Source organism: Rhinolophus ferrumequinum, chromosome 17 (assembly GCF_004115265.2).
Source record: "Rhinolophus ferrumequinum isolate MPI-CBG mRhiFer1 chromosome 17, mRhiFer1_v1.p, whole genome shotgun sequence".
NCBI lineage: Eukaryota > Metazoa > Chordata > Mammalia > Chiroptera > Rhinolophidae > Rhinolophus > Rhinolophus ferrumequinum.
Genome location: NC_046300.1, coordinates 53,891,194 through 53,900,664, shown reverse-complemented (window position 1 = coordinate 53,900,664; position 9,471 = coordinate 53,891,194). Strand labels below are relative to the sequence as shown.

General features: G+C 43.9%; 1 pseudogene; it reads right to left on the bottom strand.

The window, feature by feature from the left end:
- Positions 1-343: 343 nt before the first annotated feature.
- Positions 344-815, bottom strand: LOC117036606 (ubiquitin-40S ribosomal protein S27a-like; annotated as a pseudogene).
- Between the last annotated feature and the right edge of the window lie 8,656 nt (positions 816-9,471).

The window sequence follows — 9,471 nt, the reverse complement described above, 5'->3', positions numbered from 1 at the left end:
CTTTGGGGCAAAGCTGGAGATTCGCAACACACTGGGAAATGAGCTATTCAACTGAGGAAGATGTCTGCAGTAACTTTTTATTATTTCTTTTTTAATCTGGAACCCTGGCAGAAAGCTGGTAGAATGTTTAAACAGTCAGATGTCCACTGGAATATTTGGTCTATGGAACAAAATGAGAAACTCTTGATTAGAAAAAAAGTGAGTGAGTGTGTGTGTGAGTGTGTGTGTGTGTTATTTCTTAAAACCTTCCCCTACTGTAATAGTGTTTCCATCTACCAAATACATTTGGAAGACATTCCTTTCTGTTGTTGTTAGTTCATGTCTTTTATCAACTCATATACAATTACTGGTCTTCTGGTTTGTTGAATCAACAGGTCAGACGACATTTGCCACAATAAAGTGTGTCAACGTGGCTGTCCACAAAACCTCCAGCACCATAGTTACATGAAGGGCACTTCCGACAAAGGTGACTGATTTTGCCATTCTCATCCATCTGATAGGTAGTATTTCAGGACAGCCAGCTTCACCTTCTTTCTCTTGCACTTTTTCTTCTTGGGAGTGATGTAAGACTTCTTCCTTTTCTTAACACCACCATGAAGTCTCAACACAAGATGAAGAGCGGACTCCTTTGGAATGTTGTAGTCAGACAAAGTGCATCCAGCTTCCACTTGCTTGCCAGCAAAGCTCAGTCTTTGCTAACCAGGAGCAATTCCTTCCTTATCCTGGATCTTTGTCTTTATATTTTCTATTGTATCCGAGGGTTCAACCTCGAGGGTGATTGTTTTCCTAGTAAGGGTTTTCACAAAAATCTGCATCTTTGCGGTGGTTTCACCACACATGGCGGATCGGAAAAGATCAAGAGATTCTTTTTTTAAAACACAGAAGTGTGCGGTTCAATGCAATCAGTGGACAATTAACACATGAACTTTTATGACAAGCTTGAGTTTTAGCACATCTTCTCTTGAATTGTCTGCCAAGTGACAATTGGCATTTATTTATTCAACAAATATTTTCTGAGCATCTCCTATGTAACTGATATTGCATTTAAGGGTATAGCAATAAATAAAACAGACAAGTCTCATCAAACCTTGTGGAATTTACATTCTAGAGTGGGAGGCAGATGCTGAATAATAAACATAATAAATAAGAATGTGCTGTATGTTAGAAGATAAGTACTGTTCAAAAAACATAAATCAGGGTGGGAGGAATCAGAGGTACCAAAGATGGGGTGCACAATCTAAAATGGGGTGGTCAGGATAGGCCTCCTTGAGGAGGGAACATTTAATTCAGGACGTGAAGAAAGTGAGGGCGTTAGCCATACATGCAGCACAGCCACTGCCAAGACCCTCATCATGACGAGGAAGGCGGTTTGTGGAGAAGATTTGGGGGTTGGGACATCAGGATTCCTGCTTTGGATCTGCTGGGGTTCAAGATCTACTGAACTAGAGATGACATGAAACTTGGATATACAAGAGTTCAGGAATGAGAGTTCAGGAATGAGAATTGGGTTTGAAATACAAATATGCACATTCTTGGCACATAGATGGCACTTAGCACCACGAGGCTATGCGAGAGCTGTACGGAAGTGAGTATAAATAAAGAAGAAAGCAGGTGAAGGCCTGCTCCCTGGCACTTGCCAACATTTCCAAACTTGGGGGTAAAAGTAAGAACAGCAAGGAGATCGAAGACGTAGGAAATTAACCGAAACCTAGTGCCATCCTGGAAGCCAAACAATCATTGCAGCGGGGAAGAAGCCGTCATCAGCTGAGCCGGAGCTGCTACTAATGAGCCACGAAAGATGACTGTGGAGAATCCCCGGTGCGTGGAGGGTGGCTTCCCAACCTAATGACCTAGCCTGGCACTTGCCTCACGGACTCACGGATCCTTTGGTTTTATACATTTTACTAATCCGAGTACAGTTCAAAACCGCATCTCCCCAGGGCCGGGTCACAACCCAGTAGCTCATCTGCAGACCTGGCCTATAGATGTGTGTTGTTGTTGTTGTTGTTTTGTTTTTGCTTGGCCAGAACAGTGTTTTATAAATTTCAAGTAACATTAAAGTTGTGAAATTTCATGTTTAAAAAAATACAGATTTCCGTGTTCTCCTAAGAACCTTAAAGCTCTCATTGGTCTAACTCATATGCCCGTCACGTTGCAGTGACCAACCAGAGCTGCGGGATGGGAGTTTCCAGGTCACCAGCACACCCAACAATTTGTCAGGGGTTTCAGATGAACTCCCACCCAGCCAGCCTCTCCTACTTACCTAACCCGGCTGGTTACACAACCATTGCAGTTTTCAATCTCTCTTTCAGGAAGTTTTTGAAATGAAACCAGATCTCAAGGGTTCTGAAGCCAGTATACAAATGTGCCTCTGTAGATGAAGTATGTAATTTTTGGATAGTTTTGTATATAAATCTCAGTTTGGAAAATGTCCATCATGTTCTGACTTATTTCTTCTAGAACAGCAGGGAACACCAGTTCCAGATGTTAAGAAGTGTTATAAAAAGATGTCATGTTTAAATAAACCTTGGAAACACAATGGGAGAGTTATTTTTCCTTTTTTTTTCTTTACTATGGGACATCTTAAAGGTTTAAAATGCTAATGTATACTAGGATTCTTCAAGCGTTGTGTCCAATTATGTTTCCCAAACCTGTCTGGCCATGGAATGCTTTTCTGATGGGTGAGACATCTGGAGAAATGAGAGACCCAGAGGACACTCCAGGGAACAGCCACTCCAGACTGGGACATCCGTGTGGCTGGGACCATGTCTTATTTCCAGAAGTCAACAACTAAATGCAAAAATGTTCAACAATTTGCTGAATAAATTACAAATCGAAGAGGCTGGACATGTCTCCCAGGCAAAGCTAATGGGATCCCAAACTTAACTCCATACACAAGGAACTTCACAGACCCACTCTCCCAGGAGCACTGCCTGTGAGCTTCCTCTCAGCAGCATGAGTCAGATGCCCAACCACAGGCAGCCCGGACCCGCCTGTCAAACTGGTGTCATTCACAACCTTGGGAGGGGGGCCTTTTTCAAGTCCTTCGTGCAGCTGAGCCCATCAGGTGCAGAGCCCATGACCCTTCGATCAACGCGCAATGCTATTTCTCTTATTTCTCCCTCTTTGGCTGGAGGACCACAGCATCACTTCTACTCAAACTGGTGTTGCATTACATTGGGAGACAGTCTCTGGCAGTAGACGACAGGGCTCAGCAGATGTTTGGCATTCTGGCTTTAGCATATTTGACTCCATTTGTGGAGGCATGAGGCTAAATTAAACCTGCTGTGAGGAAGAACTGCGTGGGGGTCTGGGCTCAGCTAGGCCCCAACCGTCTGTATCTCTATCTGTCTTATTGTTCTGGCTTCTTTTGAAAAAGCTGTCATTTACTCAGCACACAACACTTGCTATGTGCCAGGCATTTATTTTGCACAATAACCACACACAGCAGATATTAACCCCATTTTACAGGTGCAAAAACCAAGGCTCAGAAAAATTATCCCTGTCTTGCTCAGTGTCACAGTTAGTCAGTAATAGGGCTTGGATTTTTACCTCAGGTCTTAACTGATTCTAAACCACTCTCACTGTTTAACCAGTGATTCTCAAACACACTAGAAGAGGCTTAGCAAAATCACATGGGTGATTGATGAAAACAACTTGTCTAGAGTCTTTCAGGGGATTCTTATACACAACTCCCCACTTTGCCCCAGACATGGGGCATACAGGAGAGCATGTATATTTAACAAAATGTTTTGATATAATTTCATACAAACTGGCCTTGTGTCTTCTTTGTATTGTTTTTTTCTTCTGATAGTCAAGTTTTTTTGTTTTGTTTTACTATTCTGCATTGAAAATACATTGCCTCTATAAATTTGAAGGAACCAAAAAAAAAAAAAAAAATCCCACATTCCTGAACCACAAAGTTGAATTCACACATGCTTTATCCTGGAGAACAAATTCTACTTTTCATGAAGTCTCTGGCAAGCTGCGGCTTTCCTGGGGAGACACTAGTCAACTCAGGGACACTAGTGAAACTCAGGGACACAAGCAACTTCCTGAGTTGCCCCATGACCTACTGATCCTGGAAATATGACAGCAGAGTCAACACATTTGGAGCAAGGGAGGAGGTGCAACAGTGAATGCACCACAAACACCCAGTTTGCAGATCCTTCAGCAGCCAGTTCTCACGCTTGTGCCAGTCCCCTTCCACACACACAAACAGCCATGGCCAGGCAAACGTCCCTTCTCAGCATGGAACCAGCCCCCTATTGCAGCAGAGGCGTCACACAGAGGAGAGTCAGGCCCCTCCTCAGCTGTCCACCCGAGGAGGGCCACTCCTGGACACTTGTGCCTTGAAGCTACTCTGCTTGCCCCCGACGTCTCCGCAGTCCCTTGTGTCCTATGACAAGTAGTTCTGAGGATGTGTTGCCCTCACACTCCTAACCTCAGAGCATTGCTTACGTGCATCTCATCTGAGCCCTGCTCAGCCAGCTAAAAAGGCCCCGCTATGTACACGTGCTCTTCTCATCACACGCAATGCTGCGCTTCAAATCACTGTCGCGGGCACTGGGGTTTGGTGTGCAGGCGGGAGGGTGAAACGCACGTTGTCATTGGCTACCCTGGGTGACCAAGAGCAAACACTTACGCCACGTTCCACCGGAATTCAGAAAGCAATTTCAGGCTACGGCACGGCAAATGCCCTGCACGGCTAATCAGCTCATGCGAGGGAGATAAGGCCACGACTCTGGCCTCACCAGCACTCTCCCCAGACTGTTTATACTTTTACAGAGATCAGAAACCGTACAGAGAATGAAGGTGAACACCATGGAATGACCCTATACTTTCACTTCTTTCCTGAAGGTCAAGGCTTTATAATGAGGCTGACAAAGGAGCAATTCAGTGGGCTGGGAACACACAGGAAAAGAAGCTCTCCTACATCAAAAGGGAAAAAATAGGTCATTGACCATTTTAATGGGATCGTTTCAGTCACTGGCCTCTGGTGCTGAAACCATATTAGAAATGGAAAAGTGAGTGGGGTCTTTCATATTCACTAATAATGTTCCAACAGCAGTAAGACTGAATTTAGTCTACAATTACACCCTTCTGCAGAAGACAGGAGCGGCCTATGAAAACAATGGGTCTTAGGACAGGAGTCCTCAAACAACAGCCTGAGACATACTTTGTATGCAGTTGGTTTCTTTGGCAAATGGATACCTAGAACAGGATTGAGGGGACAGGGGAATGATAAGGAGACTTGGGGAAGCCAACACAAAGACATACTACCAGGTTGACACCCACTGTGGGCTCTGTGATACTGGATCTCCTAGGAACTCCAGAAAAGCCTGAGCTGTGCCTTAGAGGTATCTGCCTGGGAGGTGAGAAGATGGAGCATTTGCCCCGTGGCTTTGAACCCCCATTGGCCAAGGGTTGCCCTAAGCGCCACTAACTCCTAGACTTCCAGGGAGCACCTGAACACCTGACAAGCAGCTCCTACAGTTACCCTATGCCATGGTGTCAGAGGAGCCCCAGAACAAACACAGGAGGCGTGGGAAGCACATCCAAGCCACATGCTGTCTCATTGCACCTGTGTAACGCTGGCCGAAGCCCGTGTGAGCTGGTTGTTACAGCCACAGCAGAACCAGAAGGCAAGAGAATTCTTTTCATTTACCTGATTATTATTACTATTATTATTATTATTAATTATTATCAGTTTCAGGTGTATAAAACAATGTAATAGTTAGAAATTTACACCCCTCACAAAGTGATAACTCCCCTCCCCCAACCTACTACCCCTCTGACATCGTATCTAGCTGTTACAGTTCCACTGACTCTATTACTTATGCTGTGCTCCACATCCTCTGACTATATATATTAACTTATAGTTGATATTCATTATTACTCAGCTTCAGCTTCAGGTGTACACTGCAGAAGTCAAGAGAATTTGAAGCCATGTCCACCACAGAACTCTGAGGCCCACAGCCTTGCTAAGCACGGCTGGAGGAACTAAGCTGCACTGTGGGAAGACGCCCTAAGTTTCGCACATGAAGCAACATGCCCCGAACCCCACTTTCTGAAGGAAAATTATTCAGAATTGAGTGTTTGCTCAATTCTCTGAGAATCTTAACTGCAGAATTGGTTTTGATGAAGCAACAGGTATTTCCTTATACCTTTATGCTAACCAAAAAAGATTCTCAATTTCCAATACCCATCATTGGATCCTGTCTCAAAAGAGTCAATATCATGGATCAGATGTTGATTTTGGACAGAAAAGGCAAATAAAGTTCGGCCAACATGGAAATGTTGACTCTGTCCACTTCCTCAGAATGGCCTCCGATTTGCCTCCTTTCCCATATTTCTATTCCCTACCACACAGAGAAATATTTATGATTCAAAATTCAGAAGTTTCCTTTTGTATTTTGTATACTGGCAAAAGGCAACTCCAGAATACCTGTACAAGGAAACGTTGCATAACCCATCTCAGGTTATATTGCAAAGTCCTGGGCTGAAGAGACCACTTGTTCATGAGCTTGGCATTTCTTTATTCTACTAACAAAGTGACAGTCTCGTGGAGATCCGTAAAAACTACTTACTGAATAAATCGGGTTATTTTGCAATAAGAGGAGAAAAAGATGAAACCCTAGTGATGTGGCTAGGACAAGAAATTCTATAGTGGCTGCAAGTTTGTGGTGGAAAAAAATAAGAAAGCCTACCATTATATTTTGTGGCTTCTCTAGTTTTCTCAAATGGTCAGCGGCTCAGTCTCCCTCCTGGCAACCTAAACCTGGTCTGTCAAGCCCTTGGTTCTCAGTGGCTAGAAAGTCCTACCATCAATACATGTCCTCCAGCAAATGCAGTAGTGCCCCCTCGCTTTTTCATCTGGGGATTTAAATTGTTCCATGAAATGTCCAGACACTCAATTTGGGTTAAGGATTTGATTTAAATGTGCTGTCAGTTTTGATTTTTCATATTACCTGCTCATGCTGGCAGAGAGGGCCCAGTAAACTAGCAATAAGTTTTCAGTCTAAGGAGGTCAAAACAAACCCCATGAAGCCCGGGGCTCCTTCCAGCCAAGTTCAGCAAGCTGAAAGAATGGCGCTGAGCGAGGAATGCGATGGCTGGCAGAGCTGTCCTCTCCGGAGTTCAGCCACAGGGTTCTCCCCTCATTAACGTCTCCCCTTGGAGGGAATAGCCTTGTAAATTGTCTGCCTAGAGATGCAATAGCTGCTAATGAGGTGGATTCCTCCTTGATTGCTTGACCACAAAGAAAACAAGAAAGAATTCAAAGAGAAGACTTGCAGTTCTCCTTTCAGAAACAGTCTGATAAAGCCGTTGGAGGTTCTCAGAGTGTCTGGCATACAGAGGCTCTCTGTAAATGCTGACAGGGGAATAAACAATGGCATTCACCCCAGTGTCTGGGTTTGTTCAGCCAGTGCACAATTCTCTCTGTCCGTGACATAGCTTTGGTCTTTGGTTTTCTACTCAAAGACATACAATTGCCCTCAGCTCCACTTCAACAAGTGTGGCATGTGGAACAACAGTCTCCAGAAACAATCTAAGTGGGGACCACTGTTAACAGTGATTGTTCCAAACAAGCAGCTTGATAGATTATTTATTTATTTTATTTTATTTTATTTTATTTTTTCTCATTCAACACCCATGCATTTGGGCTAGCCAGATCACAGCACTCAGGACGGGCCAGGTCATGCTACAGTAATAATAAAACCTCAAATCTCAGTGAATGACAAAGGTCTATACCTCACTCATACTACGTGGTCTCTATGGCTTTTTGGGAGGTTCTCTTTATTGTAGTTACTCAGGGCCCCTGGCTGATTGTAGGTCTGTCTCAACTGTATTTCCATGTTCCCTGTAGCTGAGGAAAAAGGAGAACTTCAGGGTCTTGCTCTGACAATTAAATATGTCTGCCTAGAAGGGACACATGCCACTTTATCTCGTATTTTATCATCTAAAACAAGTCATAGACATCATCTAACTGCAAGGTAGCAGGAAGCATAACCAGCATGTGCGAGAAGGAGATAGTGAAATGGAATACTTGAAAACAGGCCCAATTAGTGACTAACTAGCACGCGGCTTTGTTCTGGCCTCATGAGGCAGATCCTGGCTTGTGGCTTTGTCTCTAACTCTGATTGGTGCTTAAAGTCCTATTTAAAACTACTGAGAAGAACTTTCCATAGAGGAAAGCCAATGTGCTATGTCAAAATATGGCTTAAGGCATGACCCAGTCACCAGTTTTCAATGGTCAGGAAGTTCTTAAACCACTATCATAACTACTGCCCCCATTCAGTTAGAAACGAGGCCCCTTACTCATCACATAGAGAAGCAGGACTCTAGGCCTAACCACATTTGCCTTGGTACAGCAATAATTCTGACACAAAGTTTAGTGTTCATTGACAAAATGGGAGCTGTCCCAGCAGGGAGTTGGGAGACTGAGGAGAAAGGCCTCTGTGGCACCTATAAGGAAAGAAGGTAAGAGAAAGAACAGCCAGATAAGCAAATACCTTGACAAGGCTTATGCCCCCGCCTGACTAGCAACACCAACTCCACCTGACCAAGATGGTCCCAGGGAAAGAATGCGTCTCCTACGGCCGAGCAGAGGTATAGCCCCTTCCAACTTCCCATGGGTGTTACAGAACCTCAGAAGGGGCTGCCAGGCCTCAAGCATAGAAGTGACACACTAAGGAAAAAGGAGCCCATGTTCCTGCCTGAAGACATGGTCAGTGAGTGTGGGAGACTGATGCTGCCCAGGAAATGAGAGAGAGAGAGAGAGAGAGAGAGAGAGAGAGAGAGACAGAGAGAGAGACAGAGAGAGGGACGGAGAGTGTATGTGTAAAAATGCGTATATATAATATTAAAGATGTTATCTATTGCATACACTATATCATATACTATATTAAACATATAATGTTGTGCTTAACAGGCCTGGTTTAATATTTCTGCTCTCCCCCTGGAGTAGAAGTCATCAAATTACAGCCCCAGGCCAAATCAGGCTATTTTTGTATGGTCTGTGAGCTAAGAATAGAGCTCAATTTCAATTGTTGAAAAAAATTGTGGACACTTATCTTTTGTCATATAAATATCCATATGATACTCTTGGCCTGCAAAGTCTAAAATTCTCAACTGGCTCTTCACCACAAAGGTTTGCTACCCTGGCCTTAGAGTACTAAGAAAGCAGACGGCCTCGGGCACTCTCCCAAGAGCAAATTTATTAAGGGAATTCACTAAGGATGCCATGGATTATATTGCCGCATGAGGCCACGTCCTGTCAGTCTTGAAAATTTCATTCAGGTAGACTATGATTGTGAATAAAAGAAGAAAATGGAAAAATGAAGCAGAGGATCAAGAGAAAGACAGTGGTATAGAGGGGATCACATCAAACTTAATTTCACAAACCAGCATGTACGCTCTCTTCTTAGTTTTCTTTGTAACAGCTTTGTGCTTGAGCCTCTGAACCTT